This window comes from Carassius carassius, chromosome 1 (assembly GCF_963082965.1).
Source record: "Carassius carassius chromosome 1, fCarCar2.1, whole genome shotgun sequence".
NCBI classification, from domain to species: domain Eukaryota; kingdom Metazoa; phylum Chordata; class Actinopteri; order Cypriniformes; family Cyprinidae; genus Carassius; species Carassius carassius.
The window spans coordinates 14,845,981-14,868,419 of record NC_081755.1 but is presented as its reverse complement, the minus strand read 5'-3'; the positions used below and the strand labels follow the sequence as shown (position 1 = coordinate 14,868,419).

Below are 22,439 nucleotides of genomic sequence, written 5' to 3'. Positions count from 1 at the left end.
GTGCCACCGCATCATCCACTGACCTGTTCGAGCGGTAGGCAAACTGTAGAGGGTCAGCTGTTTCTGGACCCACGGAATTAATGTGCTGTAGGACCAACTTCTCCATGCACTTCATGGCGACTGATGTAAGTGCCACTGGTCTAAAATCGTTCATTGCAGTTGTATTTTCATTAACATTAACAAAGATGAATAAATACAGTAATAAATGTACTGTTCATTGTTTGTTCATGTTAATTAATGGATTAACTAACATTAGTGGACCATGATTCTAAAGTGTTACCACTTAATATTTGTAAATAAGTAACGTTAACGGTAGTGATGCTTTAGCTTCATCACTAATCTAGACAGTCAAAGTGCTCACTGTACATATTGTGCTCATAAAACCATTTAGTTTATGATATAAATGTAAATAAGAATTCATTTTAACTTTGAATTTTTATAAAGTCTCAGCTTTTACTGCTAACTACGTTAGCGATATCGCTATTAATAGTCTGACACTAGTGGTTAATTAAGTTGTCAACATAATGTTAAAAATGACGAAAAACATCGAGAAATAACGGTTGAGTCTTACCTATGAAAGATAACATCCCAAGATCTATTTTATTATCGTGTGACGGTTTGTAGATGCCCAAGCTGCAGATGAGTCAGGTATGTTTTCTTCTGTCCTGATGTGAGAGTTATGAGGCGTCTAGGTATTATATGTCTATGGCTGTGAAGACCGAACTGAAGATGAACACCGAGCCGAGCCAGATGACGAACGAACACGCCCACTGCTGGAGCGATTCTCGTTCTCGAGTCAAGAACCGGTTGCATCGGGTTTCGGATCACCAGTACACTGAACCGAGAATCGTTTCTGTCGGACGCGTCCGATTTGAGAACCGATGAACTGAGAAAACTGCGCATGCAAATTTCTCAAGTATTTTGTTAAACATCGGAAAGTGTGATAAAATAAAAAAAAAAAAAAAAAATATATATATATATATATATATACGTATATAAATATATATATACGTATATATATATATATACGTATATATATATGTATATATATGTATATATATATATATATATATATATACGTATATATATATACGTATATATATATATACGTATATATATATACGTATATATATATATATATATATATATATATATATATATATATACGTATATATATAAATAATTAAGACTCTAAAGAAAGACTCTAAAGTTTAAGGGATGAATTATAAAATATCTGTACTGTGTTAACGATGACACATGCACAAATTGAGTTTGTAGGTAACATAACATGAACACCAGTAGAGCAGCTGATACTGGACTGCAGCATGTAGCGGCTGTGACGAGAGTGGTTCTCGTTTTCGAGTCAAGAACCGGATGCATCAGTTTTCAGTACACTGAACCGAAAACCGTTTCTTCCGGACGCGTCCAATTTGAGAACTGAGGAGCTGATGATACTGCGCATGCGTGATTCAGCGTGAAGCAGAATGACACACAAGACTTAAATCCTCCTATGCACATTATTGCTCTTACTGTATTTGCGTCCGTTGTTGCAAAACTTAAACCTTTAATGATTATGAGGCTTTTAATTGACTAAAGTTATGATTACTGGTTTTATATATTTGAATGTTTGATAGACGTGACGCCATTACGTCATCACCAATGACGTCATTACGTTGAGCTTAAAGAACCGGTGAACCATTTTTTTCAACCGGTTTATTTGAATCGAACCGTCCGAAAGAACCGGTTCGCGGGAAAAATACCGAACTTCCCATCACTAGTGCTCCGATCAGGATTTGTGAGGCTGATCATCGATCACAGGAAGCAGTTTACTTGCTATCTGAGATGCCACCAATCATGGGCGCCGCCAGGAATTTTGGGCCCATGACAAAAAAATCGAATTGGGCCCCTCTACGCAGCTGTTGTCACCACATCTCAAGGACCTAACTGTCCCAAAAGCTTTACATAACTCTAATCAAAGGCTTGCAACTGTCTTGCTGCTTGTAGTTCAATACTAGTACTAGCACAATATTTATTGCTGGTGATTTGTAAATGCAAGTCTGCATACAGTATGCAGTTCACTATTTGATGCAAGATTAAAAGCCCCCATAAAAATGTTTTTAAAGCAACACTATGTAACATACAATCCGAATTCCGGAAAAGTTGGGACGTTTTTTAAATTTTAATAAAATGAAAACTAAAAGACTTTCAAATCACATGAGCCAATATTTTATTCACAATAGAACATAGATAACATAGCAAATGTTTAAACTGAGAAAGTTTACAATTTTATGCACAAAATGAGCTCATTTTAATTTTGATTTCTGCTACAGGTCTCAAAATAGTTGGGACAGGGCATGTTTACCATGGTGTAGCATCTCCTTTTCTTTTCAAAACAGTTTGAAGACGTCTGGGCATTGAGGCTATGAGTTGCTGGAGTTTTGCTGTTGGAATTTGGTCCCATTCTTGCCTTATATAGATTTCCAGCTGCTGAAGAGTTCGTGGTCGTCTTTGACGTATTTTTCGTTTAATGATGCGCCAAATGTTCTCTATAGGTGAAAGATCTGGACTGCAGGCAGGCCAGGTTAGCACCCGGACTCTTCTACGACGAAGCCATGCTGTTGTTATAGCTGCAGTATGTGGTTTTGCATTGTCCTGCTGAAATAAACAAGGCCTTCCCTGAAATAGACGTTGTTTGGAAGGAAGCATATGTTGCTCTAAAACCTTTATATACCTTTCAGCATTCACAGAGCCTTCCAAAACATGCAAGCTGCCCATACCGTATGCACTTATGCACCCCCATACCATCAGAGATGCTGGCTTTTGAACTGAACGCTGATAACATGCTGGAAGGTCTCCCTCCTCTTTAGCCCAGAGGACACGGCGTCCGTGATTTCCAACAAGAATGTCAAATTTGGACTCGTCTGACCATAAAACACTATTCCACTTTGAAATAGTCCATTTTAAATGAGCCTTGGCCCACAGGACACGACGGCGCTTCTGGACCATGTTCACATATGGCTTCCTTTTTGCATGATAGAGCTTTAGTTGGCATCTGCTGATGGCACGGCGGATTGTGTTTACCGACAGTGGTTTCTGAAAGTATTCCTGGGCCCATTTAGTAATGTCATTGACACAATCATGCCGATGAGTGATGCAGTGTCGTCTGAGAGCCCGAAGACCACGGGCATCCAATAAAGGTCTCCGGCCTTGTCCCTTACACACAGAGATTTCTCCAGTTTCTCTGAATCTTTTGATGATGTTATGCACTGTAGATGATGAGATTTGCAAAGCCTTTGCAATTTGACGTTGAGGAACATTGTTTTTAAAGTTTTCCACAATTTTTTTATGCAGTCTTTCACAGATTGGAGAGCCTCTGCCCATCTTTACTTCTGAGAGACTCTGCTTCTCTAAGACAAAGCTTTTATAGCTAATCATGTTACAGACCTGATATCAATTAACTTAATTAATCACTAGATGTTCTCCCAGCTGAATCTTTTCAAAACTGCTTGCTTTTTTAGCCATTTGTTGCCCCCGTGCCAACTTTTTTGAGACCTGTAGCAGGCATTAAATTTTAAATGAGCTAATTAAGTGGATAAAAGTGTAAAATTTCTCAGTTTAAACATTTGCTACGTTATCTATGTTCTATTGTGAATAAAATATTGGCTCATGTGATTTGAAATTCCTTTAGTTTTCATTTTATTAAAATTTAAAAAACGTCCCAACTTTTCCGGATTTCGGGTTGTATTTTACCTTAAAATATTGTTTCCAAAATCATTTTTGTGGTTCATCAAGTTGTAACAGGGTGAAAGGTGCTAAGACATTAACACAGTGGTAGCTAATTTATATGTAGTTTTCAAATTAAAATAATCATTAATTCTTCTCTCTTTAGACCAAATCGATTAAGTTTATGAGAAATTTGAATCAAGGAATACATTTGGAAAATCTTGAATAAATTAGGACAATTTTCATTTTTGGTTGAATTATCCATTTAACAGAAGTGAAAAAGGGGCAACTTACATTTATTTAATGTCTTTTGTTGGTTAAAATTAATGACATAGGTATTTAATTTGGAATGCTGTCCTTTTAAGACTGAAGACATGCATTAAATACTGACACACGTTAGGGCTGTGCAAAAAATCGAGGCTGTGCACATCTCATCAGTAAAGACGCTCCTGTAATTAGAAGTATATCTCCAGCACGTGCGTTCGGATCAGGGATGCCAGGTTTTCACAACAAATCCTGCCCAGTTGCTTCTCAAAACTAGTCCAAAACTAGCCCAATCGCGCTTCCAGTAGGTTCCCCGATAAAAATGGCTTCCCGGGGTTACAATATAAGTTTTTTAGCAGGGTTGCCTTGGTAAAATCCGCATTTTAGGTGCTAAATATCACGTTATTTGTATTGGGGTTGCTTCGACCCGCGGACATGAAAAACAACCACAGACTTGGCAACACTGGTTGGTATTTACTACACCGAGCCGTAATTCACTGACGATCTACACAAAATCGATGTTAAAATCGCAGGCGATTCTTTGTCTATTTTGAAAACGATTTTGTGTTAGTTGTCGGTAGACTACGGCTCGGTGTAGTAACTGCCGCTCCACCTGAACCAGTGTTGCCAAGTCTGCGATTGTTTTTTGCACTGAGAACTGATATATATTTGAACTGAGGAAGTGGAGTGAGAGAGAGAGCACTTCTATCAGTGTGATTCCGCCTATCCCGTGTTCACTAAATTTAAGTTAATCAACAACTAATTATTACTCCCGGGAAAAACGGGACGTCTGGTCACCTCATCCCTGCCCCTTTGGGTGCTGAGACCATTGTTTCAGATCGCTAGTTCGCATTTTGGTAGTTTATCCATCCACTGTGGCTGTTATACTGACTAGATATGAATATGGCCCTTATCCGATCGCAATCCAATGACAGGGACGCACATTTTGAAAGACAATAGCCTATAGGATGCATTTTGAATGTCCGGTAGTCCTCAAATAAAATTTTAGCCCAGTCTCATCTAGTTAACGAAAACACGGCATAAATTTTGTCATAATTTCGTCATCAGATATTATTTTTAGCTCATCAACGTCTTGTCTTAGTCACATGAAAAATGTTTGTTAACGAATATTTTTCGTCATTGTCTTCGTTAACAAAATTAACACTGCTAGCGCGCCGTGCATTAATTGACTGTCTGCAACTAACTAAAAACCGTCACTAGCCGTGTTTCCACTGTTGAGCTTAAACCGAATGTGCTAGTGCGTGCCAGGGCCAGTCGTGTTTCCACTGTCTCTTCCGGGGCTTGAGGCCATCCTTAAAAATATTCTTGCTTGCCGTAACCCGACCGACCCTGTCAATTTAGCACCGACTAAATTTTTTTTTTTTTGCTTTTAGTCCGACCGACTTGTAAATTTGTAATAAGACCGACTAATTATTTTTTTACTCTTCAAACAACTAATACAAACGCAATAAAATACTATTAATTATATTTAAGTATTATAAATATATAAATTGCCTTGGCCTACATACAAATGAAGGCTATCTTCTTTAATTAAAAAAAAAAAACCCTTGACGTCATCTGTGTTTACACGGATGTCACACTGTGGCCTGTGCGTTTGCTTCATCTCATACTCTCACTCACTGTCAGAGTCAACGGTTCGCACTTGGTAATGATGGCTGCGGCTGCAGTAAACTAAATGTTTGCGGTCACTGTTCAAAGTCATACGGGTTCGGGCACCATAATACATCTAAAAAAAATTCATTAAAACAGCTCGACACCGCTTTAACTTGGCACAAAGTTCTGGAAAAACTGTGCCCAGATCTTTTCCCATCCCTTCTCCTCTCTAGTCTAAAACCGTGACCGTGTCGACTGTCACTTTATGTTCGAAAATCTATTGCATGAATCAAGCACGAATCAACCAACACAAGTTTCGAAAACGAAAATAAGAAAATGATTTTAACGACCTTTTCTCGGAGCGCGTCCAGGTTTTTTTTTTTTTTTGAACAGGCGTCACACAGCAACTGCAGCTTCGGACAAACACGAATAATACTTCTCCACAATGTTTCTCTTTTTGCAACAGAAATGTGAATTCAGCTGGTTTTCAGTCTCATACAGTTTCGCGCTTGAATCGCCTAGTGCTGTCAAAATAGTTGAAAAAACTAAATTCTAATTTTTTACTTAAATATGATCAAAATTTGAATTGTATTCGTATTTTAAATGCATAATTTCAGTTAGGGTGAAGAAAAGCTTTTTGCTTCTCTTCTGAGGCTCAAGATAGCGCATCGAGCAAAATATTAGCCTACTGCATGTTTATTCAAAGCATTAGAATACATGACTGTGAAAAAACATATTTAAAATAATGTTTATGAACCAATTATTATTAAGTTGCTTAAAGAACTATAAACAAAACAGCATCATGTATGCATGCATTGTTAAATAAATAAAAAGGGCGGAAAACCAGTCACACAGGATCATTTTTTTTCATTTTAAAGCATGAGATGTGCACGGATAGTCGAACATTCGAAAATTCGTTCTGCTCTAATTATTCGATAAATAAAAATGATATTCGAATTTCGCAAAAAAAAAAAGTTCACAATAAAACCTAATTTGGTCACTTTCTGTGATTCTCCACGGCATATTTGAAGGTGTATGCAAGCAAAAAATAATTAATGAATGATTAAGGGGCCATTCACATATCGCGCCTAATAAGGTGTGGAAAAGGCTATGCGCGCCGCTTTCTCCTTCTTTCCAAAGTGCTCGGGCAGAAGCGCTCCTGAGGCGACGCGTTCTCTCCATGAAGATGCGGAAATTTCAGCAAAGGATAAATGGATTTGCAGCACAAAAAAAAATCGCTTTCAGTAGCTCTGCTACTAAATTTATTTCAAAATGGCAATCCATATACAGCTATGATCAGCTGTTCCTTCATCTTGGCTGAGCTTTCAACGTTGTTACAGGAAAGGATGAAGCTGAATGTTTAGTACTTGTCACTTGATGTGCGCTTGCGGCTCTCTGAAAAGTTGAGATGGTTTTAACTCGATGCGGTGCGGACGCGCCTGGAAAAAAACAGACACGTCGCACCGCGTGCCCATCGCGACCGCGTCGCTTCCATTATGAGCGCGCATACCGCGTGCCTACATTGGAAATAACGAACTTGAGCGCACAAAAGACGCGATATGTGAACGGCCCCTAAGAACTGCGGTCTTCTACAGTACTTCAAATATGCCGTGGTGAATCACAGAAAGTGACCGAATTCAAGAACATTGTCACAGCAAGCAACGAATAAACACCACTAACTTGGAGAATGCAGTGAAAACTCCTCTTCTCGCGTCTGCCCTAGACCCTCCGCAAAAACATCTCAGGTTTCTCGATGAAAACATGAGAGAAGTAAGGAAAAAAAAACTTTTTTGAACATTATCAGAACATTTTCCTTGATGCGAGTGGTGCGGATGCACGATGAAGAGGATGCAATGCCCACTCGTTGGAAAAGTCTGAGCCAGTTCTTCAGCGATGATTACAGAGAGTCCAGCCGAGACGAGTGGGAACAGTTCTTGCTGGAGCCATGTATTCCACCAGATGAGGATCCCATTCAGTGGTGAAACCAAAACACGAAGCGCTTCACAAAACGTATTCGCTTAGCACACCGTTATTTGTGAGTCCCGCCAACGTCTGTGTCGTCAGAGCGCGTTTTCTCCACGGCCGGCCTTATTGTTAACAGACTAAGGAGCCGACTTTCCCCCGATCATGTTTACATGCCCGTATTTCTTAACAAGAACATTTGAAACAATAGAAAAAAAGCAAAAAAGATTTGCTGACAGTTTAAAAGTTAAGTGTAAGCTACATTCTGTACAATAGCCTAATTGCTGCAGGCTGCTTTATGTTTTTTCTTTGTTCACTTTTTTTTTTTTGCTTTTAATCTGTACTTTTGTTTGTTTGCACGCATTGTTAAAGGTTTTCAGCTACAAAACATGATGTGTATTGTTCAAGCTTATTGTAAGCTTGTTCAAAATGACGAAAACAAATGTTGCTGAAAAATAATGTCTGACTCATTAAACTTAATTTAAATAAACGAATATTCGAATATTCGTTTTTTGTGAGCTCAAATATTCAAATGTGATATTTGTGGAAAACGCCCATCCCTAGTTACTGCAAACCAAAATATTTTTAAGGATGGCCTGACCGTGCCTTGTTGGGGCTTCCTCGGGGCCAATGGGCCGGGTTTTTTGGCCCGACGAAAACCTTGGACCAAAGCGGGCCAGCTGGGGCTAGAGTAGTGGTTATGAACAAAGGCAGAGTGTAACAACACAAACTTCATAATCATCGGGAAGGAGGCGGCGGGAACCTGCGGACAATCAAAATGAAAGCTTTAATAATAAAATAAATACAAAACACAAACAAAATTAAAACACAAAATAAACGCGAGACCGGTGAGTGGCGCAGGTGTGACTCATTTCTCAATCACTCCACCGGCCTAGCCATATTCCCACGGCTCTCGGCCCCGCCCCACTCACCACACAGAGTTTCTCCGCATCTGGAGAGTGTCAGCGCTTTAGATCATTACAGAAAGATAACAGCTTTAACACCAGTATTAAAGACTTTTTAAAATAAGTTGAGCTCAAAACTCACTTTCAGTCAGCAGCTAATGTTTGAAATAACTTGATCCGAAGTGGATTATGATCACCATACAAGGCAGAAATATTTAAAAGTGATGTAAAAGACTATGCACGATAAACATTAACATTACCATAGCAAACAAGGTAAATGCAACCACATGGAGAAATAAGACGTCAGCTTCTTATTCTCTATCACAATCGTGTATTTACTTAGTAACTTATATTATCTGTCATAAGTCTCATCTCAAGAGTTTAGCTATGCGTAGAATGTCATAAAAATAAAATAATGATTTTTGTTCGGGTGCTTTTATAAAAATAGAGAGTTAGCATTGCGGATCATAACAAAAAGCAGCTATAACACCAGCATTAAAAACTTTTTTTTGAGTTGAGCTCAAAGCTAATTTTAAGTCGACAGCGTGTTTGAAATAATTTGATCCGATGTGGATTATAATCATACAAGGCAGAAATATTTATAACATTACCCTATAGTAAACATAGTAAATATGACCGCTTGAAGAAATCAGACGTCAGCTTTTTTTTTTTTATCACAATCGTGTATTCATTTAGTAACTTATATTATCTGTCATAAGTTTTTTTTGTTCGGGAGCTTTTATAAAAATAGAGATATTATCATTCATTCTAAATGTGACGTGTAGGCGACTGCGGCTACAAATAAGCAGAAACGGACTCAAATTAATAAGCAGGCTATTTTATAAGCGTTTAAAATAAATAAATAAAATAAATTTAAAAAAACGTTTATTTCTGTGTGATTTGATTTTGAGTCCTGATGAACTAATTCATTATGATCAATGTATCACTTATTCTATAGTAAAACATTGATGCTTTTGAATTGGAATATTTAACAAAGCATACAAACACACCGCCGCTTTTATCATGTTCGTTTTATGATCGCGCTAGTTCCCGTGACTTATTTCTTAGTTTTCTGATAACTTCTCTTTGTTGGTGAAATGATGGGTTTGCGTGACGTTGTTCCTGAGAGGCATGTAAAGGGCGTGTTTTAGTGAAGCACAGCGGAGCTTCAGGCTCTACTGTGGAAACCCTGCGCTATTCTGGCCTCGGTGCTACTGGCCCAGTTTTATGAGCCCCAGCCAGCCCATTTTAAGCCCTGGCTTGCAATGGCCCGACAGTGGAAATGCGGCTACTGATGAGTGCGCTAAGGCAGGACCAAACCATTTCATGCAGATACAGGGGGGTGGTTGGTCAATATGGATGTTTTATTTTTTGGTCAATGGTGATATTTAACTTCTATTGCCAAAATAAGTCAAATCAAAGACATCATTCATTTTATTATTATTTGAAATATACTCAATGATGTTTTATATAGTGTATAATATAATATTTTTAAATTAGTTTTTACCTATTTGTTGGGCCCCCTGTCAGTCAAGGGCCTTTGGAATTGTCCTAACTTTCCCCCCATACGGCGCCCATGCCAATAATACAGATATTAAAGACTTCTTTTTATCAGATAAAACTATTTAAAGTGATACTCCTATGGAAGAAAATTAATGACAAATGTCTTTGGAACAAGAAAAAAGCATGAGGAATTGCACTAACTGAAAAAATAAATAAATAATGCATTGAATTAATAGTGCTTGCTTTTTTATAATGCCTTGGCATTTTTAGGTCCTGAAATTTAACATAGTTATTTATTTAGGCTGTGAATTTTATAATTCTAAATATTTCACACACCATTTCAGAATTAAAAATTAAACTATTCATATTCACCTTCTAGAATTCACTTCCTAAATATTCAATCTGTTTCAAAACACGATGGATGTATTCGACTGGTATATTTTGGTCCATTTCATTTTGCTTAACAAAATATGCTTCCATAAATTCAGTGGTTCAAATACAGCAGAAAATTCAGCATTTCACATCCAGGAGCTGCATGAATAGCAGTAAAGCACCGATGCATGACCTTCATCTGCTGTCAGTCTCTCACTAGCAGGTGGCGCAAGTCATTCACTCACAAAAACTGAATCGCAGAAATGAAGCAAGCTGTGAGTAGACTTGTGCCGGTATTCGGTAATGCAATATATCCCGGTAATGAATATGCACGATATTGTTATCGTGGGCACTTCTAAATACCGCAAATGATTATATTACAAATTATTCAGAATTTGGAATGCATTTTAAGAATACTATTCCCATCAACTGGTCAAAATGCACAACACCGCTGTATGCTGCTTGAAAGACTCTGTGTGCTCTGATGTAAACAAGCAAGTAAGAGAAGCACATGGAGGAACATGTGAGGGACGAGCTGAATGAAAGCACATTCACTCTCTGACAGCAGATGGCACTAAACTGCTGAAAATGTCCTTACCCTTAAATAAACCAGCAGGACAACTTTCTGAAACATATTTAAATAATTTTAAATAGCCATTCAGATTTGTGTATTTGCTATGATGTTCATCACAGTGCCAAATACTTAACCCTCTGAAGTCGATTAACGCGTATTCCCGTTATGAGTCATTTTCTCCTGATAACTCCAAAAAGAACTTAAATTTCACTTTCGGTTTTGATCGTACAGATAAGAGCAATGCATCAGTCGAATCTGTAAAAGGTTTACTTTTTGTATACAGACATAATAACAACAGAACTTTGTGCACTTATATAATAAAGATAACAAACAAGGTGTAGCCTACTGTCTGCAGCCTTTGTCTGCGCTGATCTTCATTTACAAACATGTCATTAAAATGAACTGTAACTCGTGAATACTCAACGAAGAGACATGAGAGAGATATCTATAGAAAGCCTGACATGTCTACTTTTAAACTAAACAAGTGCTGCCAAAAACAAATATTCTGTGATAAAGTAATCCATATGAAAACAACGCGATGTCCGTTTTTCACTTCTCCCTTCATTATCTTCTAATGTGAACACCCATCCCCCCACCCCCCGCGCTGAAAGCTCTATTCAGATTCTAATGTTTCACTGAAGCGTACGGCTTGAATACGCCCATAACAGAAGACAACGCAGCAAGACTGTTCTTAAAGATTTTTTATTTTACTGTTTGCTTCACAATGAGAGGAATAAGACATAATTAATTCATTTAACATTCAAAAGCTTGATGTAAATAATCTAAATGAAACAAATAAATGTAACTGTAATAAATGTAACAAACAATGCTGTTCTTTCAATTTATCCCCCCTAAAAAAACATGAAAAATATTCTCAGCTCTTTTCAGCATTAATAATAATGATAATAATAACAATAGTTTTTTTTTTTGTAGAAAATCAGATTGTTAAAAGGATTGTGTGACTGGAGTAATGATGCAAAAAAATCAGTTTGAAAGTCAGCTTTAATTGTTCCTAATAAACTGTTTAATTGCACTTCCCAGTGGATATTAAATTGTTGTGGGATAATTAATATATTCTAAATAAACTACAAACATAAAATTATATAGGTTTATTTTGTCCTTACATTCTTTCTTTTAACACCTCCCTCTCAGTCACACAGCTAAATGAAAAACTCATTATGCAGCTCATTATGCAGGCTTTTGTCTTCTCAGGTATAAATCACAATGATATTCATGATAGTTGACGCCTACTCGCATACAATTTTTACCAACAAAAAGTGTATTAGAAAATTTAAATCAATATATTGTTTTCTGTAAGTGAGTAAACAAGATGATTTCCACATAATTTAGAAAGAAAAATTATAGGCTCCAGTTCTCAAAAGTCCTGGGAACCATTGTTCTTTGTGTTTTATTGCCTTATTCAAGTGATTTAACATTTTTAGTTTTTCACTAACCATGCATAAAAATGTTTTTCTCAAAAACACAATCATGTACATACATGCTGCACACATACAGTATTATTATAGCCCAGTATGTGCTGATTACAGTGAGATTAGATATTAGCCATTTAGATGTGTATAAGAAACTGAAAAAAGGCACAAATGTCAGGGCATGACAAAACTTCTCCAGGCCACAAAGATACCCTTAGACTCCAGAGGGTTAAGTATTAAGACTTAATAGGTTATTTTAATCTGGACTACAACGTGCCATAGATATAGTTTGAAAATGTTTGGATTTTTTTGTTAATTCACACTTTACATCAGGGCTTCATTTTTAACGTTTAGTTAATTCTTTGGTTAACATAAACTGCCAATGACAAAGTCTTCTGAATATTCATTAATCTTTGGTATTCCAATATTTAATAACAGGTTAAAATGTAAAGTTCCAACTAGGGCTGGGACAATGCGTCGAGGCCATCGATGACGTCGACGCAAAAAATACGTCGACGCAAAATATGCGCATCGATTCTTCGACCTGTTTTTATTTCTCTAAAAAACGTTTGCAAAACATTTACTTTATGTGCGCTGAATATACGTGATGGCCGGATCAACATTCTGTCCAACGTTATATAACCAATCCAGGGGTTTTTCTGCATTGATCTTTTTTTTTGGCAGCTGTCAAAGCCTTATTTGATCGGTGAGTGACAGTGACAGGGCGCATACGAGAGAGAGCCCCGGCTGCGCGCGCACTCACAGTCTTCAAACAACACGAGCGCTTCTTGCTCTCTCCCTCCCTTGTGCATATTAACCAAAATCATTAGACACGATAGAAAAAGGGCGGAACGCCAAAGTTTCACGCGCGCTCGCGCACTCACAGTAGCGCTCTCTCTCTGTCTCTCTCTCTCTCTCTCCCTCCCTCTCTCGTGCATATTAACCAAAATCATTAGACACGATAGAAAAAGGGCGGAACGCCAAAGTTTCACGTGGAGCATTCGGAGATTTTTTTTCTCCATGACAGGCTGCTGGCTCCCAATGTTAATTATTTTTTTTTTTTTGTAAAAGCACTCTCTGTATTAGCTTAAAGCCCTCAAGTTTACATTTACATACTGTATTCTTTCAATTGCTCTAAACAAGTATTTTGGGTGACCTTTTTTATTGAATACTAGACATCAAGTTGTTGTTATTTTCATCTGAAAGAACTTCTTTTTTCAGTAAGCTAGGCCCTATGTGTTCAGTAAGCTTGTTTCAGTAAGCTATGTGTTTTCAAGGTTTCAAGGTTTTATTGAATGCTATCTCTATACAAGTGCAAAGTAATGCATTCTTAGTCAGTTTTTTATTTTGTAATTTTAAGAGCAATAAACATATATTGCAATGTTAAGGAATTGATGTTTTTTTCATTCAGATATGTAAATCAACATGTATAAATTGTTAGTAGTCAATTAATGGGGAGATAATCGAAATCAAATCGGTCTGAAAAATTAATCGTTAGATTAATCGATGCATCGAAAAAATAATCGCTAGATTAATCGTTTAAAAAAATAATCGTTTATCCCAGCCCTAGCTCCAACTGTACTATTTAATGAGCTAACATGAATTTTGACTTCTGTTTTTTTTACGATTAATATCTTCTGTAGCAAATGTAGCTATTGTGAATGTTAATGGTATGTTAATGTAACTAATGAGATTGTTCTTTATAGTTCTTTTGCACTTTAATCTGTGCAAAACTTTTAACTTTATGTATTTTTCTTCATTCTTTTATTTTATTTAAATATTCAGTTATTTTTGTTAATAAAAAAGTTATTTAACCTATTATATTATACTATATTTTGAGCACTTTTTAAAACTAAATTTCAAAACCGTTCAAAACAAAGGGTTTATAGATTTGACTGAAATAATAATGCAATAACTGACACTTTAAATCAATGTTTCAAGCAACAACAACAAAACAATTGAGCAAAAAACAGATAGACAAAAAGTAGCCATTGATAATATTTAAACATGTATCCAAATATAATAAAATTAATTTGTCTAAATTATGAGCAATTTCTTCGCAGCTAGGGATTGTTACATAGGGCTAAACAGGCATCTAGTGGCAACACAATGATATTACTGATCATAAATTGTGCAAAATGTTTCTTAACAATCACTTTACAGATAATGCACTCACGATGCGCTTAATCTCCACAAATTAGTGTCGTTAATATGACAACTAATTTGAATGTGACAAGAAACTGGTGTCTGAAAAAGAATATATATATATATATATATATGTATGTAAGGTCCAGGCACACGGCCCAAGGAAGGTATTCGGTGCTGGATGATGGTTTACTGCGTGTTCGGTCTTTCAGCGTGTAGAGTTACTCATTTTAGGTTAAACTCAAACCTGACTCCATTTTATTATGCATTTTGGTTGAAAGGCAAATTGGTTGAATGTCTGTTTCTAATTAGCATTCTTCTGACTTATGGTTACTCTAGTTAAACTCTTTATTTCATATTAACCCGTTCATTCGGGTGATCATGTCGCTAACAAGGATTCAACGTAATCTACAAGAGTCAATAATAACAGAGTAAAACAAAATAAAATCAAATGTAACAATTATCAGTCAGGTATATATGTATTCTGCCAATTACATATCCAATTCAAACATATCGAATCATATCAATAAAAAACATCAAATTTTCAAAGATTAATCTAAAAGTAAAATATGCAAAGCTGACCTTAGAAAATACACTGTATGAAGTGAATAGACACTCAACACACTACGGGCTTTCTGGCTACAGAAATCACCCTGATCCTTTTGCTGCAATCGTTTAAATACCTCTGACCAAGACAAACATCCCCCGAGATTAAGACAGCAACTAACAATTGGAATTTGCATTAAGTCAGGTCACAGACCAGGGTAATTTACACCTCAAATGAAACAGAAGGTAGTTTACATGGAGGATCCTGAGAATGGGCACTCCCATTACAGTAGGCAAACTATCGCTTAATTCTTATGCTATGTTCACACCAGATGCGACTTGTGCGAATAAATCACGGTATTCACGCTTCATACCGATTTCATAGGGCCCTATTAGAATGTGGTAATTACAACAATTACTATTACTGTCATTATTATTATTATTATTACTACTACTAGAACTACTTTTTTTGTATATAAAGCACTATTCTATTTAATTTTTTCAGTATCCATTTTAAAAACTATCGGTTAATTAATCTGTATCGGCCATTGTGGTCCAACCTAGCTATTGGTATCAGCAAAATCCAATATCAGTCGACCTCCATTTAAAAATATTTCATGCGAGAATGCCGTTTTAAACTCAAATATGCGGTTTATTTATAAAGACTATTTATAAAGCGTCTATTTATAATATGTTAATTCGCAGATTTCGGAGACAAGCTCCATGCGATCAGCGGGAGCTCAGTGATCATGTACCTGCTATTAATATTATGTTATATATACAAGCCTGATACTTCATATAATTATTCCGTATGCCATGTGGGATATTTTAAATTTCTTCAGATATACGAAGAGATTTATAAATATTACATTTTTTATTTGCGGTTTAAAGAATATTTTCTGATCACTGTCAATTACTGCATATATAAAATTATAACATGTTAATAATTTACTTTAATTGCTCTGAATGTAGCTGTTAGAAAAAACTATATTTAGATTTGCTCTAGTGTAGTTATTTACCTGTAATTGTTAACGAAGATGGATGTCATCAAATTTTATGCTTAAATTTTACATGTTTTATTTACATTAGGAAGAATTTACATTGTATTATCTTTTGTATTTCTAGATGGATATGTTTTTATATGTAAATAAAGCAGAATGAAAAATAAAGTTGGTTAGTGATGTTAACAATAGAAAGACAGACAAAACAGAAATGCACAGAATGTGTAAATGAGCACATATGTGAGTGCAGTGTTACAGACTGAACATTTTAAACTGTGTTGACAGTGGTACTTTTAATATAGTAAAGTTCTGATTTACAAGAAGACAATACTTTGTATTTGTAAGGCTCTGGTCTAGGGATGTAACGGTATGAACATTTCTTATCACAATTATAGTGAGCAAAATTATCACTCTTATCAGTATTATCACGGTATTGTTAATGTGCTGGAGATTAAGGATGCACGATCATGATTTTTCATGCCAGATTCTGATACAGATTTTCGATTATTATTATTTTTTTCTATAACCACTTCAGCTGTTATTTTGATTTTTTGAGAATTAGGCATATGCAATATTGGACCCACTGGTGGGTCCCCAGAGTTGATGTGGTTAAGCAACAAACAAGAAACAAGAAAAGTATGCATAAACAAGATGTTTATTTTGTATTTAATAGGCCAAACTGGCTTTTGGCTATTGAAAACAATAACCATAACCATCTGAAATTAACGGCAGAAACTTCACAGTAGCCTACATTCAATACAAACATATATGTACAGACATCAGCATTTAGCTTTTGTTTTGGAATTGGATTTAAACTACATAGAACTGGCCTTAAATGAAAACATTAACTGTAACCATGTGAAATTAAAGGCAACAATTGCATAGTTCTACAATCCAAACACCACAATCAACACACATTCAATAAGATGTTTCTTAATCAGCATTCAGTATTTGTTTTAGTTTTTAAATTTGGTTTTAAATAAAAAAAAGGTATTTACCATTGAGACTAAATAAAAGTATGCTATATGAATAAATTATTCCAAAAAGTTAATAAATCAAATAATGTTGGTGCAAATAAAACAAGACCCACAGCTCATGACCATAAGTGAGAGTAGGAACCTAGATTGACCGGTAAATCGAGAGCTTCACCTTGCAGCCCAGCTCCTTCTTCACCACGACAGACAGGTACATCGACCGCATCACTGCAGAAGCTGCACCTATCCGCCTGTCAATCTCCCGCTCCATCCTTCCCTCACTCGTGAACAAGACCCCAAGATTCTTGAACTCCTCCACTTGAGGCAGGAACTCTCCACCAACCTGAAGGGGACATGCCACCCTTTTCCGGCTGAGAACCATGGCCTTGGACTTGGAGTTGCTGATTGCCATTCCAGCCATTTCACACTTGGCTGCAAACCATCCCAGTGCATGCTGAAGGTCCTGGCCCAATGAAGCCAATGGCCGGTCAACCGGTGCATTCCTACTGGAGATGTTAAAAAAGTACCAACACACAAATCACTTCACCAAGTTTTATATTTAAAAATCAACAAACAGCAAATAAAATGACTTTGTTTGCATAATCACTAAAACAATAACATTACCAACGATGTCCGGATTTTAAATGACAACTTGACTGACAACAGTTTAATAGCATGTTGAGATGTAATCTAATCTAATGTAAATGTTCAAATAAAGCTTTAAAAAAGTTTAATAAAAAGGTAAACCTTTAGCCTTTAAATAAAGAAAATGTGTCAAAATGATAATTGCTTTATAAATGATTATATGTATTTTATCTACTCCATAAATAATTCTAGATAACTTATGAATTGTTTAAGGTTCTTTTTCCTCAAGCAGTCAAAAAATGGCCAGACAGAAGATGCACACAGACTGAATGTGAATATAAGTCTTGGCAAATCCACTCTCTGACAGCAGGTGGCACTTATGGACAAGCTGAATTACAGCTGTTTCTGTAACCTCTGTGGACAAAACAGCATTGCCATTAAGAACATTTCCTTTAGGTCAGCAGTTCTCAATTCCAGTCCTCGTGACCTTCAGCTCAGCACATTTTTAATGTCTTTCTTTGTTAACGCACCTGTTTCAGATAATCAGCTCGTTAGAAGTGAGCTCTGTGCATGAACTGTTTCTCCATTGACATGATCCCTACACAGTGTTCATTACTCCCTGAGCAGGGGAAATCTGAGGAAGTTTACCTAAAACTAAACTACTCTGTGTGCTGTGTGCACCGGAGACTGTTACTGAAAGCTATGCTTTTTGCTGGACTATACTTATTGCAAGTTGTTCAAATTGCAGTAATCTAATATGGTTTTAATGATAATTAAAAGATGAAATGGTAATGCTAACCATGTTGTTTGTGTCAAATCTGCTTCTTCCACACACACAGACTCTTATTCAGTGAAGCTCCTCCCACAAATCCTGTAGAATGAAACACACAGAAGATTCTGAAGAGCAAACAGGTCTTTGTTTTTTCTTCATTATTAATAATTCAGATGGTTATAAATCAAGCAGATTTAGATTTGTTGTAATAGGGTACTTTTTCAGTAGCATTATGTTGGATAATTGTGTAGTTGATCAAAAATATTTAATAGTTCTTCCTATAGAAACATGTTATTTGTGCCTATAATGTTTAAAAAAAAAAAAAACATCAACCCTACAAAGATTACGAATTACAAAAATGTGCTATAGCAGTTGTCGTCTTAATCAGAGTTACAGAGTTTACAAACCTTTTTCACTTTTTATTTCAGAGTTGATTGAAGAAAATGAAGAAATTATTGAAGTTGAAGAGATAAAACATGTTAAAACTGGAGAAAAACCACTGAGTTGCAAACAGGAAGATTTAAATGAAATAGCCAATAAATCTTTCAACTGCATTCAGTGTGGAAAGGGTTTCTTATTCAAACATCAACTTGTGCTTCACATGAGAGTTCATACTGGAAAGAAACCATACACATGTGATCAATGTGGGAAGAGCTTCACTCAATCATCAAGCCTTAAGGAGCACATGAACATCCACACTGGAGAGAGACCATACAAGTGTTCATACTGTGACAAGAGATTCCGTCGGTTAAGAGAACTGAAAACACACGAGAAGATCCACACTGGAGTGAAACCGTACACATGTGATCAGTGCGGGAAGAGTTTCACAATAAAAGGGCACCTTACAGAGCACAGGAGAGTTCATTCTGGAGAGAAACCTTTCACTTGTGATCAGTGTGGAAAGAGTTTCTCACGATCATCAAACCTTAACGAACACATGAACATCCACACTAGAGAGAAACTGCATGCATGCGATCAATGCAGCAAAACATTTTTGAGAGCTTCAGGTCTGAAGAATCACCTGAGAGTTCATTCAAAGGAGAAACCACATTCATGTCATTTGTGTGGAAAGAGTTTTTCATTTCTAAAAAATTTGAAAGTACATCAGAAAACAAACACTGGTGTGAGAGAGTACATGTGTTTGAGCGTGACAAGACTTTAACTTCAGAAAACTGTTTAAAACACACGAGAGGATCCATACTGTAGAGAGACTATATCACTGAACTGAATGTGGGAAGTGTTTCCAACATACATCTTCTCTACACAGTCATACAAAAACCAATTAGTATTATCTTCAGATCCAGCATTTTCAGTTCATCACCACGTGACGATGCATCAAACAATAAAATATCTGATAAATCTGTCAATGCAAGTGACGTGACAAAGAAACATTATTTAACGTTTTCACAGTGAATAAAGTTAATCTTCATCTTCAAAACCAGCAGATTCAACTGAGATTCGGATCAACTCAAAGATAGTTCCTCCCCAAAGAACAATGTCAGAAAGGTTTATTCTTGTGTATCATTTTGCTTCAAGATATGATATATTTGTGTTTTCTTATGAGTCTCATATTATATTCACTTGTCTTATAATGCATGTATCACTTGTACTGTGAGATTCAGATCAACTTAAAAGCCCTATTCAGATAGCAAATATTTGCCCTGACACCTTGAGATTGAAATTACTTGATAATAGATGATGGACTCGTGACGCAGTGGAAGTTCATTCATCATTTCTGTAATGTGAAGCTCAAGTATGATGTGATGATTGTTTTATATTGTATATTTGAAACTGAACTGAACGGTCCTACTGACTTCAGTTACTGCTGGATCGTTATACTGTGGTCACTGAACGTTATTCTGACATCACTCAAATTTACCCAGGAACTAAGTAGTTTGGGCAGTTACTCTGTGTTTTTCCACCACAGGAACCAGGATCTAAATAAAGTTCCGCTTAAAAAAAAAAATGGCCCTCAGAAAGTCCCTGCTGGCGAGGTAGTACTTTTTCAAAGTTCTGGAACTTTCGGGGGCGGGACTTGGTCACTAAACATGCTGATTGGTTGAGTTCACACAGCATTGGTTGAGTTCAACCACCATTTATTCGGATCATTTTCAAAATATTACTGTTATTGTGTCATGAAATATAATTTTAAAAGTATTTCAGGCAAGAATGTAAATGTTTAAAACTCAAATCTGTGGCTTATTTATAAAGACAGCACCTATTTAAAAATGTGTTTCGCTGATCTCGGAGACGGATCAGCTCCACACGATCAGCAGGAGCTCAGTGATCATGTATATGGCGAGAGCAGTCTCAACTCGGCTAGACCTTCTGATTCACGAGTTCACACTTACATATAATTAGCTGAAGTATAATAATGCATATTTGGCGTTCTGTCCGGGGAAGGGGCTCCGAGCTCGGAAATGGCCCGGACCTAGAGTACACCCCCCCCCCCCCCACCGTATATAAAAGTGTAATATGAACTCCAGTGGAGGAGATGGGGTGGAGGGGGGATGCTGATAAACCGTCAATGGAGACAGGTAGACTAATTCAGCTGTATTTATTATCTTAAGTGGCACCACCTGTGCTAATTAGGCTAAGTATCTGACATGCTCCTCCCGAACCTTGTTATGAAACTACATTTCTAGAGTTCACACTTACATATAATTAGCTGAAGTATTATAATGCATATTTGGCGTGCTGTCCGGGGAAGGGGCTCCGAGCTCAGGAATGGCCCGAACCTACAGTACCCCCCAAAAAGCGATAGCCGAAAGGACAGCCGCCAGGCTAAGGACCCCCCCCCCCCCACAATAGCTTTGAGATCTGGCGGGGGCTGATATTTAGAAAGTCAGCTGGTTGGCAGGTCGGAAGAGCCTATGTACTCCAGTGGGAGCAACTTTACCTATTTGGAGAGATGGGCCCTACCGACTGCTTGTATCAGACTATGTGATTTGGGGCGCCCAGTCGGGAGGGCTCGAGCCGATGCACAACTGGAGCAGCTCACTGCATTGGAACAGATGATCCCTACCGACTGATAGCGGAGGAGCAAAGTGATTGGATAGCCCGACCAGGAGGCCCCGAGTTGCCTCGACTGGAATAGGTCACGGTGTTGGCGTACGGGCCCTACTGGCTGATGAGCCCCTGCTAGTCAGTGGGCAACCAGGGCAGAATTGACTGAGAGGACCCATGAAGCCTCCGACTGGAGATCAAGACTCAGGACGACGGACATCTAGGTCCTCTCAGTTGAGCAGATAAACAGGCTCTGGGCCGCCGACAAAAAGGACTCTTGCGACACCCGACGGGAGATCAATACTCACGGCATCAGATGGATAAGACCTGTTTGTGGGCAGTAAGTAAAGAAAACCCAACCGGGAGCACTCTCGCCGACATCTGACATGAGCACAATACTCAACGGCATCAGACAGGTAAGCCTCGCCGGCCGGGGAGCGGCATAAGGAAAACCCGACTGCGCGGGCTCTCGCAGCATCCGATGGGAGATCAGGACTCAGAACATCGAACGGGTAAGCCTCACCAGGCAGGGGGAAAAGATTTGGACAGAGTTTGGTGGGAGGTGGAGATTCTTGTACGGGTAAGCCTCGCCGACCATAGAAAGGAAAAGGTAAGGTTGTCTAGCTGGGAGGCTCTCGCCAACATCCGATGGGAGCTCAATACTCAAGGCATTGAACGGGTAAGCCTCTCCGGACGTAAGACGGAAAGGGTAAAGTTGTGTTGCCAGGAGGCTCTCGCCAGCGTCCGATGGGAGCTCAATACTCGAGGCATCGAACGGGTAAGCCTCGCTGACCATAGGAGGAAAAGGTAAGGGTGTGTGGCCTGGAGGCTTGCGCCAGCATCCCATGGGAGCTCAATACTGATGGCATCAGATGGGTAAACCTTTTTTGACTAAAGGATGAAAAAAGTTGTCTAGCCGGGAGTTTCTCGCCAACATCTGATGGGAGCTCAATACTCACGGCGTCGAATGGGTAAGCCTCGCCGACCGTTGAAAGGAAAAAGTAATGTGGTCTAGACGTGAGGCTCTCACCGACGTCTGATGGGAGGTAAATACTCATGACAT

The 22,439-nt window shown here is 37.6% G+C and overlaps 1 pseudogene; it reads left to right on the top strand.

Moving 5' to 3' along the window:
- LOC132151706 (gastrula zinc finger protein XlCGF49.1-like) overlaps positions 1 to 20,154 on the top strand; it is a 39,422-nt pseudogene extending 19,268 nt beyond the window's left edge.
- Positions 20,155 to 22,439: the final 2,285 nt, after the last annotated feature.